This window comes from Pituophis catenifer, unplaced genomic scaffold, assembly GCF_029215685.1.
Source record: "Pituophis catenifer annectens isolate HBS135680 unplaced genomic scaffold, rPitCat1.0.hap2 SCAF_1, whole genome shotgun sequence".
NCBI lineage: Eukaryota > Metazoa > Chordata > Lepidosauria > Squamata > Colubridae > Pituophis > Pituophis catenifer.
The window spans coordinates 31496910-31521668 of record NW_027256881.1 but is presented as its reverse complement, the minus strand read 5'-3'; positions in this window follow the sequence as shown (position 1 = coordinate 31521668).

The following is a 24759-nucleotide window of genomic DNA, read 5'->3' as shown; positions in this document are numbered from 1 at the left end:
CTGTATCTAACAATCCATACCATCAAACTGAAATGAGAAAATTATGAGAGTGTCAGAAGTAAACTAAAAAAAGATGTTCATTCCTTACCTGCCCATTTTCAGACAAGTAATCAGATAACTGGGTAGATTTATCTTGCCATAGAGCCATGATGGCTAACCTAGGGCACACGTGCCCTAGGTGGCACACAAAGCCATCTTTCCAGGCATGCGAGCTGTCGCCCAACTTACATGCAGCTGTGCATGTGCCCGCGCCCCAGCTGGTGTTTGGAACTCTGGTGCACATGTGTGCAATTCAGGGGACCCAGCTGGCCTTTGGAGCTCTCCTGTGCATGCACATACATTTGAGCATGCGTGTGAGAGTATTTGTGTGCAGTGCACGCATGCGTAAATGGTGTTTGCACATGTGCATTGCATGTGCAAAAACCCCACACATGCATAGATGGTGTGGTTGCATGTATAGCGCATGGGGGAGGAGCCGTGCATCACCGTGGATAGAATGTGTGCACATGAAGCAGGCAAAGTGGATGAAGCACGTACCTGTTTGGCACTCGGTGAGTAAAAGGTTCGCCACCACTGCCATAGGGGCATGGTTTAATTGGCTTAGCTTTTTTGGCCTATTCTGATATTGACTGCAAGAGGTGGTTGAAAAAGGACAGATGATGTTTGCAATTATATAATCAAAGCCCTGCCATTTTCTTAGGCATACAGCATGCATGATGTGTCTCATAGACATAAAAAAGGCACAGGGATTCAAGCTTGTCATCTACTGTTCCTGTGAATACCCCTTGTGGGAAAGGGATGCTTATCTTTAGCACTTCTTTTGTCTTTAAAACAAACCTGACTTTCTACAATTAGATGATAGTTGAAAATAATGGATAGCCAAGTAGTTATTTTTAAAAAGCTCATACTAAATATAGGTCTCCACTTGATAGGAGAATTATTTGACTCATATTCTCATTCTCTCTCTCTCTCCCTCCCTCCTCCCCCTCTCTCACACACACAAAACAAGGATACAAATAAAAAACAGGCACATTACTGAAAATGCCTCTGCTGGGGATCCAAATGCATTTTCCTCATTTTTTTTTTTAAAAAAATCTAGCATCTACAGCTTGTTAGGCACTAGTTCCCTATGGGTAGAATTCCGAGTTATAACTGGCTTCTAGTACACATTTTGAAACATAAATGCAACCTTTCCAAGGGAGCTACAAACAGAACATAAAAAAGAAATATAGAGCATATCAAAAGTCGAATCAATACAATGTGATTTAAAAGAAAAATAGATTTTCCCAGCTAGGATATAACTGGAGATTGCAGCACTTTATGAACAACTTTGCTGTCTGCTAACTACCAACGATGCTGAGGTAAAATATATTAGTCACTAGTAATGACTGATCACAAACACGGTCAGGTGTCAAATTATTATTTATTTTCAGGTAATTATTTGAGCATGGCACAGAATAATAAAATAATTGACTTAAGGGTTTTTTCTTGCAGCAATAAACACAAAGCAAGATTAATTATAGCACAATTATAGTGTCAATTCTGGGCTCAAAAATTTTAGTTTAGTGCTGTCTTTGGTAGGTCTGGTAGTACAGTGAAGCAAGTGATTCAGATTATGGCTTTCAAAGGAGTTCAAATTTGTTTTTGATACTCTTCATCTTTATGGACTGCATATCCTTCCCTTAATGGATGCTTGGACTTTGGACAAGCCATCATAAATCAATCAGTTTAGGAGAATACACTCTAAATTCTTTTTAATCCTATATTCAACTGTAAGCTGCCAAATATCTAGCCATCAGGTGAAGAACATATACATAATAATTAGCTCTTAGTATTAATCTGGCTCCAACTTGGACTGAGGGATATGATTTAGATTTTTGTTTCTGGTGCAAAAATATGGGATTGTGTGAATAAGCTGCATGATTTCATGAATTGAGGGAATTAATTTTTGCTGGACTATAATAAATACGTGGAATCCTTCATGCTTTTGAGCTTGATTGTTTTCTTGCAAATATTTCATTACCTGACTATGCAATATTATCAGTGCTATTGATTGTGGGGTTTGCTCCCTGTTTATATACAGTATTTTACCACAACAAGCTTCTCTTCTTCAATATTTTTTCTATTCTCTTCTTCAACCTTCTCTTCTATTGGTATAATGGATATAATCAGAGCTGACATTCACAAAGACAAGGACCTTGGAAAAAATGGCAGACCAAGCACTGGATGTTCCCATAAAGCTAAAAGTGATTCTCAACTATTGTTATATTGTGGAGGGAAAATACCTAGAAGACCTGCCACTGCCAAATTTATAAATATGGATTACAGTGTATTAAATTATACTTAATAAGAGAAATCGAATAATGGATGAAGTGGAGATAAGTGTGGCATCCGTTGAACTACTACCGGTAAATCAAAGCAGATTCTTACAAAATGCTTATTGTCATGATCTGTGTGCCTTCAACTCAGTTTTTGACTCCTGGTGACTTCTTGAACTAGTCCCTGCAGGTTTCTTGGCAAGATTTTAGAAGTGGTTTGCCATTGCCTCCTTCCTACGATTGAGAAAGACTGACTACCCAAGGTCACTCTGATAGCTTGATGTCTAAGAATAGAATAGAATAGAATAGAATAGAATAGAATAGAATAGAATAGAATAGAATAGAATAGAATAGAATAGAATAGAATAGAATAGAATAGAATAGAATAGAATAGAATTTTTTATTGGCCAAGTGTGATTGGACACACAAGGAATTTGTCTTGATGCATATGCTCTCAGTGTACATAAAAGAAAAGATACATTCATCAAGAATCATAAGGTACAATACTTAATGATAGTCATAGGGTACAAATAAGCAATCAAGAAACAATATCAATATAAATCGTAAGGATACAAGCAACAAAATTACAGTCATACAGTCATAAGTGGAAGGAGATGGGTGGAGGGAACGATGAGAAGATTAATAGTAGTGCAGACTTAGTAAATAATTTGACAGTATTGAGGGAATTATTTATTTAGCAGAGTAATGATGTTCAGGAAAAAAAATGTTCTTATGTCTAGTTATTCTGGTGTGAAATGCTCTATAGTGTTGTTTTTTGAGGATAGGAGTTGAAAAACTTTATGTCCAGGATGTGAGGGGTCTGTAAATATTTTCACAGCTCTCTTTTTGACTCGTGCAGTATACAGGTCCTCAATGGAAGGCAGGTTGGTAAGCAATTGTTTTTTCTGCAGTTCTAATTATCCTCTGAAGCAGGGGTGGGTTCTAAAATTTTTTACTACCGGTTCTGTGGCTTATTTTATGGGCGTGGCTTGGTGTGGGGTAATGTGACTGGGTGGGTGTGGCCAACTTTGTTTTTTACTTTTAAAAGCATTTTTTTCTACAACCTTAAGAGGTTTAAAAGCCTCTGACGATCAGGCAACTCAGCTGGGATCGCCAGAGGCTTTTAAAGGCATTTTTTTTTCTACAACCTCTTCGGCCAAAGAGGTTGTAGAAAAAATGCTTTTAAAAACCTCTGACAATCCCAGCTGAGCTGTGTGATCATCAGAGGCTTTTTTTTTTTTACTTTAAAAAGCATTTTTAAAAGTAAAAAAAAAAAAAAGCCTCTGATGAGGTGGGTGGGGTAAGCGAGCGGCGACCAGGCCAGGGACCGGGGCATGGCCAGCCAATGTTATTACCAGTTCTCCGAACTACTACAAATTTTTACTACTGGTTCTTGCAAACCGGTGCAAACCGGGAGCAACCCACCCTGCTCTGAAATCTATGTCTGTCTTGTTGGGTTGCAGAGCCAAACCAGACAGTTAAAGACAGATCTAAAACTCATTGTCTCCTGGTTTCTAGTCTGGTGCCTTAATCACTACACCAAACTGGCTCTTTTTCCCATCAAGTATTCTATTCCCATCAAGTTAATATCACTTCCCAGCAACCATACACGTTCTCTAGCACCAATATAATTACACAGACAAAAAAATGGATGTGATCAAATTGATCAGATTTTCCAGAGCAGGATATAAATTTGAAGAATTTTGATAGAGATGGACAGAATCTGCCCCTTTTATTTTCATGGATATATTTTTCTCTTTTGAGTTTAGCTTTACACTAGTAACACACATTTCTAACCCCCCTCCTTTTTATCATTTGACAAATTTACATTCAGATTGAGTGCTATATGGTCAAGGTTTTGGAGTCATTCAATATAAGAAATTGTGAGTATATATGAAAAACAATAACATTCTCAGTAGAAGTGGGATTCAAAGGTCCTATAAATCAACATTTATTTATATAGAAAGATTCCTTGTAATTAGCAACAGAAATATGGTGGAAATGTTTGCTACTTCTATTGTCTCCTGCATCATCCTCCAATATCTGTTCTGCAGAAAATGGGATAAACAAAAACATTAGACCTGTGGTGGAATTCAATTTTTTTACTACTGGTTCTGTGGGTGTGGCTTGGTGGGTGTGGCAGGGGAAGGATACTGCAAAATCTCCATTCCCACCCCACTCTGGGGCCAGCCAGAAGTGCCATTTGCCAGTTCTTTGAACTACTCAAAATTTCCGCTACCGGTTCTCCAGAACCTGTCAGAACCTGCTGAATTTCACCCCTGTGTTAGACCTATATTTACCTACAAAGAAAAGGGACAATTTCACTATGAAAATCATTACAAAATTACAGTGCAATTATAAAAAACTACCATTCTATTCATCACATTGAAAGATGCTTGAGCCTGGGGCCCCAGGTGCACGAGCGAGCCCATCTCGTGCTTTACTGGAAATGAGTTATGTTGTATATTTTGTAATTTTTTTCCCAGATCATGTACTTCCATGTTTTGTCATTTATATTTTTACCCTTTTAAAATATTGTTCGCTTCCCAGAATCGTGTACTTGAGATAGGCAGCCATACAAAATCTACTAAATAAATATATGGTAGTGGAAAAGATGCAAAATACAACTATGGGATTTATTACAGTAAAATGCAGTGAAATCCTATTGAATAGGTTATTAAGTGGATTAGGTTGAATCACACAGAAGACTAATAAAATAACTATATATTATTTCCGATATCAGAAACAGTATGTCACTCAGCATTAGGTAGTAGGAAACATGAATGGAGCTGTGCCATGCCTTGATTGTGGGCAGTTGATTAGTTGCTGTGAAATATAGGATGGTGGATTACAATGGTCTTTTGACCAATTCAACATGGCTCTTCTTATATTGTTTTACTAATTTAATACTTTGTTACTTCTTCCCCCAATCTGTACTCTAAGAATATATTTGCTGCAAAGAAAATGCATGTGATGACCCAGGGCACAGCAGAGAGATAACACACACAGCTGGCAGTTCAAATTGCCCCTTTATTGCTCCAAATTAACCCCAAACGCTCCTATGTTTCTGACAAGTCCTAGAACAGAATGATAACAAACCCCCACACAAACCTCAAGCAGCCTCTGGCTGCAATTAGTCCAGCCCAGCGCTGTCTGCATGGCAATAAATCCCAAATGTATTTGGCAAAACAAGAGCAAATCAAGGAGTTCAGGGAGCAAAAGATCCAGGTAATTAGTTCAGAATGCCAAAAGGAATGCAAGGACTCTTGACAACTTCAGGAACTCAGTATTTGTTCCCAACAAATGCCCCTCTCCACAGTGTCCCCTTAAGTCTCATTCCTCAGGTGTGCCTGGTGAAGATGGGCAAGGCACTTTCCTCACAAGTAGTCTGCTCCGTCTGCTCTGATCGTGCCTTCTCTGCACTCTCCAAGCCCTTGTATCAGGAGGGGGTGGTTCTTGCTCCTCATCTGAGCTCTGTCTCTCCTGTTCATCCTGCCTCTGTTCCTCCCTGCCTGCAGGCCTTACTAATTCCGAAAAGCCTTGCCTGGATGGACTCTGCCCTTCCCCAGTTTCCTCCAAGGCCAACAGAGCTGCCCTCTCAATCGCTGTCAGTTCTTGTTCCAGCTCATCTTCCCCAGCAGATTCAGACTCCGATGGATAATGTTGATAATGCAACATTTTTGTACCCAAAATGAAAAATCATAAATACTTTAATCCTGCTAAATAAAAACATAATGAAATAAATCATGGATCCTATTATAAAATCTATTGTATATATAATCTTCATTCTAACAGCTTTAATTTCTAATTGCACAGCTTTCCAGTAATAATGTTGAGAATGTGTGTTATGTCAACAGTTTTAACAGTCATTCCCCATTGCAACCGACACTTATGCATTCATTACTGATGGGGTGTGAACATGGTGTGCCTGTTGATTACCCATTTCATTAGTAACTGAAGGGAAAAGGATGATACTAATTATAATTCAAGGCAATTACAGCAACACTTCATAGATTCCTTCAAGTTGACACAGTCTATGTACAACGGTCAAATTTTGATATGTTACTACCTACAATTACTGCAGTCTGTTCTAATATGCAATTTGTTGCTTTTAAAAAGCAAAGAACACAGTGGAATATTATAATAGCAGAGTGATTGCTGGTATGCAACAATTCCTAATTAATTTTAATTGGCTGGGTTAGACTTGTGAGGCCATTGCCTTTTGCTGAGATGTTTTTGCAGCTTCCAAGTCTACTCTATAGTTCTGCAATTTCCAAAAATTCTCTCAGCCAAGTGCTAACCAAACCTGATATTACTTAACTTCTTTTTTATTTTTTATTATTTTCAAAATTAAAATACAGAATAAAAAAATATAGTTCAAAAGTGTATAAAACAAAATATCAAGCGTACACATAAATGTTTCCCCTTGGCTAATAATAATATTGTTTTTTTACCCCCTTCCCCACAAAATAGGTTCACATCAGTATTTGCAAAATTGCTATATATAACATTAAAAAAAAATCACAGCTGTATATAATTATTATCAATCAATCAATTTGATCTACCCCCTATCTACCATATATATATAAATAAAACCCATTTAATAATCCCAATCACTTGAAAGCTGTCTGGTAATAATCCATTGCTGTATTTAATTTACAGAAAGTCCACAAGCAGCTTCTATTTTCTCACAAGACAACCATTGTCTCTGATCCATCCAGGATCAAAAACCATTGATTGATTCTTGATAATAAAAACAGTTCCCAAGTTTTCATCTTTGCTTTTCTGTAAAATTATGAGTGGAATCTTTCCACAGTTGCTTCTCACTTTTCAGAAAAGAAGATATTCATTGAGAATATATCCATAATACTCGTTGTTCAATAAATCTTCCCACAAATTGGAACCCAAATGTATCTTGACAGACATCCTCTGACTTCATATGTGTCTGCATTCCACAACTCCATCAACTTCTCTGAGAACATCAAGTTCATTAATGCCCAGTCAACCTCCTCTAACAAATCTCCAATTTTCAAACAAAGCTCCTTCTCTTTCAAGTCTGTTAACAGCAAATTATCTACCAGTCCATCCAATTGTATAGCTGGTTTAGCTATTTTGGGGATTCCAATACTGCTCAACTTCAAAGTGTAGAGAAAATTATCCAGGTGCTGCCACCTGCTGAGAAACTATTAAAGAATATATACTAAATTAAATATATCATTCCACTTTGAACAAGTTAGCAAAAATATGAATGCTTTTGGCAAATGAGATGATAGGTGGAAGGTGTGGGTGAAAGAATAAGGTATTTAATTTTCAGTGATAACCTAGAAATGAATAGACCCACAGTTTTCATTTATGTTTATTAAATTCTCATATAATATATTGCACACTTATGATTTGTGGGATGCTTATTAACTGGAGAAAATATCTTTTATGAATCTTTATTGTTATTTTATTGTATAGATATAATATTATAGCTCCAAAATAAATCACAGTAATATTTGAAGAGGAACCATATCTCTGTTTATTTTATTATTAAGTGGTTGGTGAATGAAATGGAATTTTTGGTACCTTTATGGAAGTGTGTTTTTTTTTTTTTAATGATACAGTATTTGATGTTTAGCAACCCTCTCTCTATGAGATGCAGAAAAGATTTATGCTATCCACAGTTCTGAATAGTCTGAGAAATTATCTTGAAAAATTAGAAATCACTTTAGAAATTATGAAAAATTATCCAGGCAGAGAAATCTTGTTTCTGTGTTTCATGAAGTTCCAAAGCTCACTATCGCTTGTACGCTCAAGCAGCTTTCCCCACCTTCCACCCAGTTTGTGGAAGGGTCATTTCAACACATTTTCTATCCTGAATAGTTGGAGAAAGACTCTCTCTCTCCCTCCCTCCCTCCCTCCCTCCCTCTCTCTCTCTCTCTCTCTCTCACACACACATACACACACACACACACACACACACACACACACACACATAACTGACATATAAACATGGCTAGATTTTTAGGTATCACTGTTGCAATATTTTCAGGATCAGACTCAATAATATTAGTGAGAGTTAAAGGTTTAAATATACTTCCTTTTATTTACAATAGGCATTCTATATTCACTGAATATTCACAGATAGAAGCGAGGAAAATGGTGTAGGTGGCTCCTTATATATACAATGGGTGGAGCTATAAGTGGGAGTGGTGAATTATGAATACATTAAGAAGTGAAGAATAAGTTAACCCCTGATACCCCATTCATATACTATTTACACATTAGAGAATAAGGCATTTACATCTGACAAATCCCCCTCTAAATGCCGATTCGTTATACAACACCAATTACATTCAGATTCAGGACAATACAAGACATACAATTTAGATGTTAAATATTTGTGTTGCTTAGAAGGTAAAGGCTTTGTCAATATGTCAGCTAATTGTTCTGAAGTATCACAATGCACTGCTTTAATAAACCCATCCTGAGATAATTGCCTCACATGTTTAAATTTTATATCTATATGCCTGGACCTTTGTCCAATGGCATCAGATCTAGATATTTCAATGGCTGCTTTATTGTCTTCATGCATAACAAAAGGCAAAGCAGGTTTTTTCCAAACATCTGAAATTAAATCATTAAACCATACAAGATTATTTGCAGCTTTGGATAAACAAACATATTCCGCTTCTGTCGTTGAAGTGGCTACTAGTTCTTGTTTTCCAGTATACCAGTAAACTGGACAGTCATTTAAGAGAAAAATATAACCAGATGTACTTTTTCTGCATGATGTGTCTCCAGCCCAGTCCGCATCTGCATAACATGTAAGCTTTGGTTCTTTATTATCACTAGGTTCTAATACTAAGCAAAAATCTAGTGTACTTTTCAGATATCTTAAAATTCTTTTAACAGCTTCCCAGTGATACATTGTTGGTTTGCTGACGTGTCTGGATAATAAATTGAGTGGTAAGGCGATATCTGGTCTAGTCCAATTAGATATATAAAGAAGTGAACCTATGATTGATCTATAAAACGTGTTATCCTTGAATTCAGGGGAAGATTCATCAGTATTTCTAAGAAAATCAGTTTGCATAGGAGTATCACAGGGTTTGGCATTGTTTAAATTGCATTTATTTAAAAGTTCTATAATCTTATCTCTCTGAGTAAGTTTGAATCCCCTTCTAGTCTTATTAATTTGAACACCAAGATATTTGTTCACTTTACCTAGAGATTTCAACAAGAAATGTTCATTTAACTTATTTACAAAAGTTTCTCTTCTCTCTTTGTGTTTTCCTATATACAAAATGTCATCTACATAAATCAACACAAATTCAATGTAATCATCACCCTTTTTGACAAAGAAACAGTTATCAGCAGTGGTAGCGTTGAAATCCATGGTCTTAAGTACTTTTACTAAACAATCATACCATCTTTTACCAGATTGTTTTAATCCGTATAAACTCTTGTTCAACAGCCAAATTTCATTTTTGTTGGTGTATTGACTGTGAGGTGCTCTTACGTATATTTCCTTATCTAGTTTTGCGTGTAGATACGCAGTCTGTATGTCATATTGAAATACATCAAGATTGAGTGCTGATGCTACCACTAGAGCTGTTTTGACACTCTCTGTTCTTACAGTGGGGGAATACGTGTCAGTATAGTCCTCCGGATATTTCTGTGCATAACCTTGTGCAACTAATCTAGCTTTATATAGAGTATTGCCTCCTTCTAAGTTCTTAATTTTATATATCCACCTGGTACCAATAATTGTTTTATCTTTAGGTGCAATTGCAGGTGTAAATACATTTAATCCTTGTAAACTTTCCATCTCTTTTTTCATAGCTAATTCCCATTTTTCTTTTTCTTCACGAGGGAGTTTTAACACTTCCTCATAAGTATTAGGTGTTATTGGCTCACCATCCATATGCATTATGTAATCTCTGTATTTATTTGGCATTTGATTTCTGTTGTTTCTAATGGCTCTTTCAGGTTTGCTATTGTTATCATGCAAATATCTTGCTTCTTTTTTTGTTAGTGTGTCTGTCTTTATTTTGTGTTGGCTATTTGTCCAAGTTTTGGTTTTGCTTTTATATTTGTTGATATTCTGTTTTTCTATGGTCCCTTTCTCATGAGATTTTGTATCTTTACATTTATTTGGGAATATTTCATTAAGATGTAATTTAGACCAGTTGGCCTGTTCATGGAACACAGCTGTTCTGGAAACTATAAATTTGTTATTATTATCAATGAATCTGTACCCTTTGGTGCCAGTTTCATATCCCATAAATCTGAGTCTTCTGGATACGTTTTCTCCCTTTCTTCTCAACTGCTTAGGTATGTGTACATCTGCAGTGACTCCAAATATGTGCATGTGTGCTAATTTTGGTTTCCTATTATACATTACTTCATATGGTGTCTTATTTACAATACTGGACCAGGTTCTATTTTGTGTGTAATTTGAATAATGTAAGGCTTCTGACCAAAATTGTTTGCTTAAGCCAGCATCCTCCAATGTGCATCTAATCATGGTTTGTAATGTGGAATTCTTTCTCTCTGCAATCCCGTTCTGAAACGCAGAAAATGGACTAGACGTGTAATGTAGCATTCCTCTATCCTTTAACCATTGGGAGAATTCTTTAGACATGAATTCACATCCCCTATCTGTCATAATTTGTTTTATTTTGATATTGTGTTGTGTTTCTATGCGTTTGTAAAATTCCTTAAACTTTTGAAAGGTTTCATCTTTGTGTTTTAATGTATAAACAAACCCATAACGGCTATAATCGTCTACTATTGTCAGGAAGTAACGTTTTCTATAGGTGATTGATGGAGTTAATGGGCCAACTAAGTCCATGTGTACTAAGTCAAAAATTTTGTTAGTTGATCTAGTAGATTTTCTTGGCCTGGGACTAGTTTTTAGTTTTGTAGATTTACATACTGAGCATTCCAAATAGTTTTCACAATTTTTTATTTTGACACCTTCTGCGTGTTCAGTCATTTTTTGTACTACAGGAAAACTGGCATGTCCTAACTTCCTATGTAAGATGTGAGCACACTCATCATGAATTGGTTTACCTATTTTTGGTTTTTTTTCATTGTGTGCATCTGCGTGATCATGAGATATTTTACATTCATCATTGTCACTGTTGCTAATATTTTCATCATCTGCTTCAATACAATCTTCCATATTTGAATCAATGTTATGCAACCATTTTTCCTTTGTTATCAGATAAGGTAGGCCTCCTTTAATCATCACAGTGCCTATATTTATTTTATTCTTCTCCAAAGTTGCTTTTCCCTTTGAGAAAACTATATTAATGTCAGAATCTCTACTTAGTTTTATGGCACTTAGTATGTTATGAGGTATTTCAGGTATTAACAATACCCCCTCTATTTTTCCTAGACCAGGCAAGGTTACATTTCCTCTGCCTAATACTTGAACCTTTTCTTGGTTAGCTACCTTTATTACAAATTTATCTTCTGTAAATGAAGACAATATATTTTTGTTATTAGTGGTGTGATTAGTTGCTCCAGAATCAATAAGCCAATTATTGTTCTCATTTTGCTGTATTTTAGTGTTGTCTTGTTTATTTAATCCATTCAGTGAACCAGATTTTCTATCCTTTGAATTATCTCTGCCCCCTCTATTCTCTTTGTAATTTGGTGGGCTTCTATATCTATGTCTATCTATGGAAGACTGTCTATAATTGTATTTGTTCCTATATTCTGACCTATGTCTTTCCTTTGAAATTTTAGGACAATCTCTTCTATTGTGTTCCCTGGATCCACAATTGTGACATTTAAATGTTTCATTATATTTTTCTTGGAAAGCTACTTTCCTATAAGGTTTGTGTTCTGTGTGATTGCTAGAACGATTTCTTCTTGAATTGTCTTCTGCTATCAATTTATTGGATAGACTTTCTATGGATAAATATCCTAGATTGATAGTGTCTAAATGTGACATAAAACTGTCCCATGATGAATCAAGTGAGTTGATAATAACACTTTTCATAGTTTGGTCTGAAATCACCTCCCCCCTCAAATGCAGCTCAGCTCTTATTTTGTTTAAAGATATTAAATGCTCACTTATGGAAACCCCTGGTTTCACTCTAGATGAAAAGAAATCCTTAGACATTCTTGTGGTGGTAGCCACACTATCGCTGTGAAACAAATTAAACATGCATTGAATAATTTCTGAAACAGTCAGATTAGGTTTGATGCTATGATACATTGCAGGAGACACACTGGATATTATTAAGAAAAATGCTCTATGGTGTAAACAATCTATTTTTAAAGTCCAAGGTCTTTTTGGGGGACTAGTGATAAAAAATAGTAAATTTTCCTTCATAAAGACAACCTGGAGCTGTTGGTACCATTCTTGCAAATTAATGCCATCAACCCTTAGTTTTGGGAAGTCACTGGGTAAATTTCCGACATTATTTTGTCCATTACTTACGACCTGAGGTAGTCCGTGGTCTCGCAAGTGTAGAAAATTGCAAAACGGCATGGGGATGCTCGCAACGAGTCTGCGTGGTTCTCTCGCCAGTTCATGTCTTCCCGGACCGTCTGCGTAGTTTCGCGCATGCGCGTTGTCCATTTCTTCTTTGGAGTCGTCGTGGAAGGTTCTCTCCATTGCGGCTCGCTCGCTCTGCTCTGCTTCAGACGAGTCGGTCTCTGGTTCGACCTTGGGAGTTCTGACGACGGCGGCTGCTCTTCTTTTTCTTTTGGGGGCGTTGGCACTTGCTTCGGTCTGTGGTGTAGGGCGGAATCGACAAGGCTCTCTGGGTTCGGGCGTCGTCGCTTTCGAAGTCATGATGGGAGCGGGCAGGTCTTGAGGTATCGGCTTGCTCACTCGCTTCTTCGGTGGCTCTTTGGTAATTTTTAGTTTTGGCCCAAATGCAGCAAAAAGTGTTTTCATTGCTGATTTTATTTGGGATTTTGTTGAGTCATCTTCACTTTCTGATTCTGATGAGGAGTTCGAATCTTCTTTTTCATTTTCGTTGTCTGATAACGTTTTTCGCGCCAGAAATTTTGAATTGAGCATTTTGATTGGCTCTGCTTCGCTCACCTTGGAGGCCTGTTGAAACCAAGATGGCTGCCATTCAAAATTTCGCGCGGGATCACTGTTTTTCTTCTTCGTAATGACTTTCTCTGCAGTCATATCACTCACTATTTTTGGGTCTTTAGACTTCTCATTAGTGATGTTTTTCTCTCTCGCTGCTCCGCTGTTCTTCAGCATTTCTTGGAGGTTCGCGATGAGGCTTTCATCATTCTTCTGGCTTTTTAATAGTTTTAATATCTCTGACCTGAGTTCGTTATTCTCTATTTCGATTTCCTCCTGGTCATCATTTTCATCTATTATTTCTTCGTCTTCAGTGGTGTATTCTTCGGATTCTCTCGAAATTGCGTTTGTGGATTCGTTGATTATTTCTTGTTCTGTTTCCATTTCTTTGCTGTAGGCCCTGGTGTTGGGCCTATCTTTCTTAGACATTTTTAAGTTTTTATTGAGTCAATTAACCATCCTCTGCTACCAGCTTGTTGCAATATTTTCAGGATCAGACTCAATAATATTAGTGAGAGTTAAAGGTTTAAATATACTTCCTTTTATTTACAATAGGCATTCTATATTCACTGAATATTCACAGATAGAAGCGAGGAAAATGGTGTAGGTGGCTCCTTATATATACAATGGGTGGAGCTATAAGTGGGAGTGGTGAATTATGAATACATTAAGAAGTGAAGAATAAGTTAACCCCTGATACCCCATTCATATACTATTTACACATTAGAGAATAAGGCATTTACATCTGACAATCACATTAGATGATGTTAGGCCAGTTTCTTCACATTTGCAGAAAAACCTGTTTCTCTATCTAAGCATCAACCTTGACTCCTCCATTGCTAAGCTCATCATCTGCATTCTTAAAGATTTCATACTGTTTGAACTTGAATTCATTTGAAATTTTTTCAGGGCTCATTCATTCTTTACCTGATCTCTTACTGTTTTACTACGTACATTTTTTAGGTAACCCATTCCCATTCAACTTTCTTTTTATGTTTTATCCTAACATACCCAAATCATTTCTATATAACAAAATGGGAAGAATCTGTTTTTATAGGATTTCCTTTTTCCATTTTCTTTTTTGTTTTTGACAAATATTCATTCCTCAAAACAATCCATACACTATTAACTACCTTGCAGCCATCATTTATATAATTTTAATTTTCTCCATCTATTTTCCCTTCTCTTCTCTATAAATATTTTACCAAGATATATACAGACACATATACATATACATACATACATACATATATACATACATACATACATACATACGTATACAACGGTAGTTCATACAACTGCCTAACATGCAGGCAGCCCAAGTTCGAATCCAAGTAAGGGTATGGCTAGCTGATGAGAGCTATATATGTTTTCTGAAGTTTTTGCAGGTATTTGTATGTAGGTCTTTGGTTATTCGGGTTTTCTCCCATGTAAAATTGCTCCTAGAAGCACAAGACCGAAGACACCAGCCTGAAGATGACAAATGAGACTTCGTCGAAATGTCGCCAAGGTACTTCCAATTTTACATGGGAGAAAACCCGAATAACCAAAGACCTACATATATATATATAGTGTGTGTGTGTGTGTGTGTGTGTGTGTGTGTGTGTGTGTGTGTTTTTCCTTTAGCCAGGTTTTCCCTACGTAACCAAGGTTTTTCAGCTCAGTAGAATCACATCCACTAGATTCTGGGCTTTTTTCCTTTCTAGCAGCCAGCAAGCTCTTCCTGCATGGTGGGAGACCTATATAGATCTATTTCTAGCTCGTTTGCTTTCATCAGTAGGCCACACCCACATCTTATGTATCCTCCCTGTAAAGGTATAGTATCTATTTTCTTACTTCTTCGTAGGGTTTATGTGTGTTTTTCCTCTAGCCAGGTTTTCCCTACGTAACCAAGGTTTTTCTGCAGCCCCAGCTCAGTAGAATCACATCCACTAGATGTGTTATGATCCACTAAAGCAAACGAGCTGGAAATAGATCTATATAGGTCTCCCACCATGCAGGAAGAGCTTGCTGGCTGCTAGAAAGGAAAAAAGCCCAGGGAAAACCTGGCTAGAGGAAAAACACACATAAACCCTACAAAGAAGTAAGAAATATATATATATATATATATATATATATATATATATATATATATATATATATATATATATATGTGTGTGTGTGTGTGTGTGTGTGTGTGTGTGTGTGTGTGTGTGTGCGTGTGTGTGTGTGTGTGTGTATTTCTCTTTAGCCAGATTCTTCCTACGTAAACCAAGATTTTTATGCAGCCCTAGTTCAGTGAAATCACAATCCACTAGTTTCTAGGCTTTTTTCAGGCCTAGAAGGTCCATTGGGTCCATTGGGAGACTAAGGAGACTGGGCAGGAGGGTACTTGCTGGCTGCCTGAAAAAAGCCTAGAAACTAGTGGATTTTGATTTCACTGAACTAGGGCTGCATAAAAATCTTGGTTTACGTAGGAAGAACCTGGCTAAAGAGAAATACACATAAAGGCCTACTAATTTGTCAGCTGACAAAACAGCTTTTCCGGCATTCACACCTCAGCTCACATCTCCAATTGCCAATTAACACACCTTTAATGTTATCAATGTTCTTTATATGTTTAGCCATAACATATGGCTAAACATATAAAACATTGATGGCCATGGACCTGACCCAGTTAGTTCAAGGCCCCATTCACACAGGAGGACACACTCTGGACTTGATTTTTGTCTCTGGTCAGTGGTTGAATGATCTAGGAATAGGGGATTTAGATATTAAACCCTTGTCATGGACAGATCATTCCCTCCTTCACTTAGACTTCCGAGCCGCTTCCCCTCGTCACAGGGAGACGGAACCGACCAGGTGGTTCTGTCCCAGGTGCCTGATGGACCCTGATAGATTCCTGATGGAGCTTGGCCCATTTCCTGAGACTCTGGCACTTGACTCGACTGAAGACCTGGTGGCCGCCTGGGATAGGGCGGCCGCCAGGGCTTTAGACCACATCGTGCCTTTGCAGCCTCTGACCTGATGTCGATCTCAATTGGCTCCTTGGTTCTCTGAGGAGCTGAGAGAGATGAAACGTCGGAAAAGACGCCAGAGAGTGTCTGGAGGACTAGTCAATCTGAATCCAACTGAACACTGGTGAGGTCTTATATCAAGACCTACCTAGTGGCGATAAAAGCGGCAAAATTTAACTATCTGCATCTGCAGAGAACCGCCCAGCTGCTCTGTTTAGGGTGACCCGTTCCCTTCTTTGGGGCAGAGTGCGGGAAGACCCCTTGCAGGGTCGTGCTGAGGAGTTTGTGCAGTTCCTGCATGATAAAGTCGCTCTGATTCGGGACGGCTTGGACTCCGACTGGGTGAGTCCAGGGGGGGAGATGGGGGTAGGTCTTCAGAACATTATCTGGGAAGAGTTTGACTCTGTGGCTCCCGAGGACGTGGACAGGATCCTGGGTAGGCTTAGTGCTGCCACATGTTTATTGGACCTGTGTCCCTCCTGGTTGCTACTGGCCTCCCGGGAGGTTACATGAGGCTGGCTCCAGAGGATTATAAATGCTTCTCTGAGTGAAGGGACCTTTTCTGCCGCCTTGAAGGAGGCGGTGGTGAGGCCCCTACTCAAGAAGCCTTCCCTGGACCCGGCTGTATTAGCAAATTACCGTCTGGTCTCCAACCTTTGCTTTGTGGCGAAGGTTGTTGAGAGTGTGGTGGCACGACAGCTCCCCCAGTACCTGGATGAAGCTGTCTATCTGGACCCATACCAGTCGGGCTTCAGACGGGGGTACAGCATGGAAACGGCATTGGTCGCATTGGTGGATGATCTCTGGAGGGCTTGGGACAGAGGTTGTTCCTCTGTTCTGGTCCTATTAGATCTCTCAGCGGCTTTTGATACCGTCGACCATGGTATCATGCTGCAGCGGTTGAGGGGGTTAGGAATAGGGGGCACCGTGTTGTGATGGTTCTCCTCCTTCCTCTCCGATCGCTCGCAGTTTGTGTTGGTAGGGGGGCAGAGGTCGACCTTGAGGCACCTCGCTTGGGGGGTGCCACAAGGGTCGGTTCTCTCGCCCCTTCTGTTCAACATTTATGTGAAGCCGCTGGGCGAGATCATCTGTGGTTTTGGGGTGAGGGTACATCAATACACTGATGACACTCAGCTGTACATCTCCACCCCAGACCACCCCAATGATGCCCTTGACATGATGTCCCGCTGCCTGGAGGCCATATGGGTCTGGATGGGGAGAAATGGTTCAGACTCAACCCTTCCAAGACTGAGTGGCTGTGGCTATCGGCGTCCCAGTATAGTTAGCTGACGCCATCGCTGTCTATAGGGGGTAAATCTCTACCCCTGACAGAGAGGGCTCGCAATTTGGGTGTCCTCCTGGATGCACAGCTGTCTTTAGAAGAGCATATGACACCCGTGGCCAGAGGGGCTTTTTATCAGGTCCACCTGATTCGCCAGTTGCATCCTTTTCTGGACCAGGACGCCTTGCGCACAGTCACGCCCTTGTTACCTCCCGGCTGGACTACTGTAATGCTCTCTACATGGGGCTCCCCTTGAAGAGCACTCAGAGGCTCCAACTGGTCCAGAATGCGGCCACGTGGGTAATTATGGGTGCAACTCGTTGCGCCCATGTAACACCACTCCTGCACGAGCTGCACTGGCTCCCAGTGGTCTTCCGGGTGTGATTCAAGGTGCTGGTTACCACCTTTAAAGTGCTCCATGGCTCAGGACCTGGGTACCTACGAGACTGCCTTCTGCCACCGATAGCCTCCCACCGACCAGTTCGCTCCCACAGAGAGGGACTCCTCAGGGTGCTATCGGCCAAATTATGTCAGCTGGCGACACCCAGGGGGAGAGCCTTCTCTGTGGGGGCACCTGCCCTTTGGAATGAACTGCCCCCGGACATATGCAAGATCTCTGACCTCTGAGTTTTCCGCTGTGCTCTTAAGACCCTGCTCTTCCAACAGGCAGGGCTAGCTTCATAACTGAGTTTTAAATTCGGAATTCTTAAATTTTGGGGGGTTTTAGCTAATTGGCCTTGAATGTAATACTTTTAATAATTTTTAAATTTAAATTGTGATATTTGTATTGTGTTTTTACCTGGCTGAACACCGCCCCAAGTCCTTTGGGAGAGGGGCGGTATAGAAATAAAATTATCCTATTATCCTATCCTATAAATATAATAAATAACCAAAAGAATCTCAAAGATCCTTGTCTTACGTAGTGCCCAGCAGGAGTAGTAGAAGAAGAACCTGGATTCTGATCGGATTAACCATATTGCTATCAGAGTTCTCTTTTCCAGTGTTTGTGTGCATTTGTACATTCTGCAGGGGGTGTGGGGGGGGTAAGCTTTCTAGCATTACCTTTCATTTTCTGCATGACCCCAAATAACTTTACAAAAATTTTGTAACAGTTAAATACAGTTGACATCTACAACAATTTTAGGCAAAATTAATTGGTGTATCATCGGCTAAAAGGCATATTGAATGAAAGGCAAGCTTAAAAAATAGTTAATTTTATGACATCATTTGAACTTTTCTGCCCTGAATCTTTCAAAACTAATTGTATGTTGTAAAATACAGAATCATTTGAGACACAAGGAACTTACTTAGGCATGTTGGACTTCAACTTCTGTAATTCTCAGTCTGTATATCCAAAAGCAAAACTATGTCTGCTCCATTCAACTTCAGACTACATGAGAACATTAATCAAACACAGAATAATTTCTTTAGCTAGAAAATTATTCTTAATAGAATAATAGAATTGGAAGGGACTTTGGAAGTCTTGTAGTCCAACCTCGTACTCAAGCAGGAAAGTCTATAGCATCTCAGACAAATCGTTGTCCAATCTCTTCTTAAAAATCTTCAGTGTTGGAGCACCCACAACTTTTGGAGGCATCTCATTCCACTCATTAATTGTTCTAACTGTTCGGAAATTTCTCCTTAGCTTGATTCTCTCCTTGTTTAGTCTCCATCTATTGCTTCTTGCCCTGTCTTCAAGTCCTTTGGAAAATAGGTTGACTTCCTCTTTGTGGCAACCCTCAAATATTGGAATACTGCTATCATGTCACGCCTAGTCCTTCTTTTCAGTAGACTAAACAAACCCAATTCCTACAACCGCTCTTCATATCTTTTAGCTTCCAGTCCCCTAATCATCTTTGTTGTTCTGCACTCATTCTAGAATCTCAATATCTTTTTGAGAAGAAGGAAGAGAAGCCTTGTTTTGGCATACATAATTTATTATATGTAGGTATTTTACTTTTTTTTTTTCAAATAATGGATTCAGTTAAGTAAGTTCTTCTCAAGTGGCCTAAGATTCTTTCTTCTTTAAACAATAACAAATAATGAGATTCTCTTCACATTCAGGGGAGCAAAATGAGTCCCCAATCTGAACCTTCTTGCATTGCTCTTTGAATAAATAGGTCAAACATCTATCAAGGAAAATTGCCCATTGTGAGCAATTGCTCTAAATTCAAAAATCCCCTTTGTATATCTAAGTTTTAATTAAGCCACATATTTAACCTTTGTAGACACAATTTGAGTTTGTGAAGTACATTCTTAAATTTCTCTGGGGAAATATATCTGTTAGGAATTTATCTGAGCAGTATTTTGCATTTAAATTATTTTCTAAAGCAGAAAGTACAAATAAAAAGTTGTTTGAGCAAATTAAAACTAATATTACCAAAACAGTCCAAAGTTAGATCATCAAGAATCACCATCATAGATGCAAGCAAATCATGAACAAATGTATAAATCAAGGATATAAAATATAAAATAAAATAATAGCATAACTGATTTATTTGATCTACAGTTATTAGAGATAAGTGAACTTCCTATTCAAAATGGTTCATGTGTCTCTAACATGAATTCTTCCTTTATACCTTTTGCAATATAATATTAATGTAATAGTTTGTATTTCATATTTGAAAGACATTTATGAGCAGATAATCTGAGTTAATGCTGTCTTCTCTCCAAAATTATAAAGTATTCTTGTGTCAAACACCCTTATCAAAATATGTGTTCCTGAGATAGATTCATGTAACAAAACCGTACACCCTTATCTGAATTATCTGTGCAGTATATTTTTTTAATAACTTTCTGCTCACTTTCCAGACATCTGTTTAGCCAAGAATCAAACAAGTTATTTATGATCTAACACTCCTCATTTTATGGTTCCACCTGGTTCTGAGTTCCACTAATAAGGTGTCATGAAGTAACAGGGTCATAGTTAGGTTAAGTAATGTGGAATGCTTTCTACCAAAAGACCTGTCAGCTTCCCCCCCCCCCCCCCCCGCTCCTGTATTCTTTTGTAGATAGGATTAGCCTGTATAACAAAATGCTTTTTCATTCAGTTTTTCTGTATTTGATTTTCTCAGATGCTTTTCCAAATTAAATCATGCAGATGGTGCTTCTTCTGTCACACAAAATTATCCATGGAAGATCTCCACATGATTTAAAATCTGGACTGAACAGAATTTACTTGTATAGAATCCTCTACAAACAGAAGAGGCTCTTCAGTGTATGTGAAAGTTGATGAAATACTGAGTGAGCAAACAGGAAGAGCAAAGTAGAGTTCAAGCGGAGGAAGAGACAAAGAAGCATTTGCTCTGTGGATTGTCCTTTCAGCTGTGAAGGACCACAGAGTTATGTCCTACATAACTGAACAATGAATTATAATGCAGAATATACTGCATTATAACTCGTGACAGCTACTAGCTAGCCATTGTAGGTGTCTGAGTGACTGTTTCCTGCTGAATGAAATAGAAATAGAATAACAGAGTTGGAAGGGATCTTGGAGGTCTTCTAGTCCAACCCCCTACCCAGGCAGGAAACCCTACACCACTTCAGACAAATGGTTATCCAACATCTTCTTAAAAACTTCCAGTGTTGGAGCAGTCACAACTTCTGGAGGCAAGTTGTTCCACTGATTAATTGTTCTTCAGGAAATTTCTCCTTAGTTCTAAGTTGCTTCTCTCCTTGATTAGTTTCCATCCATTGCTTCTTGTCCTGCCCTCAGGTGCTTGGGAAAATAAATTGACCCCCTCTTCTTTGTGGCAGCCCCTGAGAAGGTTAATGTGTTTAATGTGGAAGTTTAAAGGGTGGTGTCCTTCTGTGAGAAATGTTCATATTTAGTTAACCTGATAGCCTGAAGATGAAATGTGGAAAAAAAGAACCTTTCATTGAAAGTGCTATTAGACACAAAACTGAAGATAAATTCTGTAATCATGAACTGCAACACTTATGGTATTTTGTGTTCCTGCCTGAAAACAACTTGACATATATTTTTATATCTGAAATGTTTTTCAGGTCTCGCAAAAAGAAATTGCAGTGCTCCAGAAAAGGAGACAGGACAGTCGATTCTTGAAGGCCTGACAGCAGTGGCATTCACTGAGGGGGGAGACAAGAGGGGTCAGAATGGTGAAAGAAGTGACACTGTATTGTGTCATAAGCTTTGTCTCTTTCATATATGTACTGCAATGTCACACAGATGTAAAAAAAGGGGTGGCATATACACTACAGTCTGTAACACTGCTTTCACTATTCTGACAAAATCAGCAGGCTCTTGTAGATGCTCAGTGAAGATCTGTAAACCAGAAACATGCAGGAAGTGGGAAGAAGAACTGACTTCTAAGGAACAGGACGACCAAGTAATCCAATTCTGTAGCCATGCTATCAGAAAAAACTAGGATTAAGTAGGAATTAAAGTTGAGAAAAGATATCAAGGCAAAGAAAAACGGTTCCTTCATTTGAAATATAAGGTAGAAAACATTGTCCCTATGTCAGCTGCTCTGTGAAGATAGCAAAATGGTACCAGACAACAATAGCAGTAGCAGCAGCAACAAAACAATATATTATTTTGGCTCAATCTTTTCTACAAAGAAGGTATGTGTTTCATTAGCAGTTGTGAGGAACAGAGGATGAAGGGGCAGGATTGAAGCCAGACATTACTAGAAACAGGATCAGGGAATGTCTATTTACTTTAAGTAGTTAAATCTTGAGGATTAGATTATTGCATTTTGAGAGGTTCTTCCTGGTAATATGGCTCAATCTCTATCCATTATCTTGTCTTGGAGAACTTGTTATGTATCAGAAGGTTCCTTCTCAGTGTAGGGAATTTCAGGAAATGTGAAGCTGGCCTTATAAGAAGGCAGTTGGTTACACTTTAGAAGGATTGTCAATAGCAGAACACAGCAGCTATTGAATTCTTATTTTTTCACGAGTGAAACTGACTACCCTCTGGGTCTGAATGAAGCATTGTTCTTATTGCTCCTTGCAGGGAACACTGTGGAAGACATTTGGAATTCCATGGATTGATGAAACCCATGAACTTCCTTGAAAAAGAAGAGTTTCCATGGTGATTAGTGATTCCCTACTCAGAAGAACTGAGGTGGCTGTGCATAAACCTGAGATAATGTCATGGCTGGTGTCATGGCATCTAGGTTGTGTTTACAGAAAATATTCCAATCCACCAACAACTATTCTTTTCTCTTTTCTCTTGATTCATGGAAAACAAAAAACATGACCAAAAAAGACTCTGAAAGACTCCCCAGAGTAGAAAGCCTGTGCAGAAAAATGGAAGAAGTGGGAACACAAGCAGCTTTTTCATAAAATCTGCCACAGAATGGAAAATAAATGTTTTTATAAATCTCAGAAAATTAAGTGGGGTTTTGAGATGTTTGCTTCTGTCTCTCATCAGCTTTTCAGCTTTGCTAACTTTATAGACTCAGAAACTTGCCAGATGTTCTCCTTTTTTGTTGTATTTGGTTCTGCTCTTCTCTTTTTGGAAACTTCAACCACTGGATTAACTGAACAGCTGCAACCCTCTTTCTAGCAGCATTTGATTCTTTCATTTCACAATTTAAACTTTTCTGTAATCTCTCACACAGATATACTGCAACACCTTTTCTTCTGATATCTAGCACTTTCGCACCCTCCAAAAAGACCTCAACTTTCACTTGTCCAAACAGCCACTGAAAAGTTATTAAAGACACCGTGTCTCTGTTTAAACCTTCTCGGCTCTATCTCTCACCTTCTAGAAAGACAAGGAGGTGATGTGCAGTTTAGAGAGTTTACATGCAAGACATGAGATACCCCAACATACGGTATGTGTTGAGTCATCCTATCATAGAAAAGTAAATGTTGATAGAATGTAGGTCAGATGCAAATGGCTTGATATCATGAAGAAGAAAGATGTCCCAGAAGATAGTAAATCCTATGAAATGAGATACTGAAAACTTAGTCACAAGCAGTTCCATTTATTTCTATGAATAGTAAGATTCAGCAAGGAATATATAATGGTGATTCCTTATCAATAGATATATCTAATCTGAACCTGTTGTGGACTTGAGAGATCTTGGGATCTTTTTTGAGTGAAGGAGCTTCTGGACATAGACCAACCAGGTAAAAAAAAAAAAGGAGGGAGGGAGGGGAGGGCATAGAATAATAATTTTCAGAAGTCTGCTTCTGAAATTTATTAGACTTTTTTTTTTTTTTGATAACTAGGCTGCCAGCTGTGATGCTCGCTGCCATGGAAACAGGCATCACTGGCAACAGGGCAGATTGTCCTAAACTAATCACTATTTTATAAAAGTATGGTTCCTATTTTATAGAGTTGTTAGTTTAAGGCTTGTGTCAGCGTTCCAAATTAGGCTCTCTTCCAGCGCTGACATAACAAGACGAACTTTTACCTAGTTTTGTATGTACAGATAGTGTTTCCTGGGAGACGAGGGTGGGGGCTACATTCCTGTGAAAAGAACGTGCCAGGAGGTAGAGATGGATCTGCATGATGGCCAATGGGATATTGGGGTTGGAGAGCGGAAGAGGAGGGGGTTGGAAGGAGGGGCCAGTTTGGCTGCAAAAATGAAATCAGGATTGTCGGCTTTTTATGTTCTTAAATAAAAATGTTTCATTAGAGAGATTGCGCTTGAAAATGAAACTCATTTAAGATAGCACCGAAACCTGACAGCTTGATTTTTGAGCATAGCATTCTCACTTCCTGTTACTACTTCAATGGCTGGGATCAGGGCCAGATTTAGATGAAAAGAGGCCCAAGGCTATTCCACTTATGAGGCCCTTTCACCTATAGTGAAAGTGTAATTTTAATTTTGCTAACAATTTGAATGTAGGCCCCTCTTGATCTTGAGGCCCTAGGCTGAAGCCTAGTTAGCCTATAGGAAAATCCGGCCCTGGCTGGGATGTTAAATTTAAAAATATGTATCACTGATCTTTATCTGTCTACCTCAACACCCAACACAATATTTCTGCTTTGCACTTATTTATCCTTTTAGTTGTTGGCCAGCAATCATCTGGATGAAGTGGAAATTGAATGGTTGTCTCATGTTAGTTTCCACTGATTTATTAGTCAACCAATGAAAAATATACTGCCCTTTCAGGCCCATTTACAATAAAATAATAACC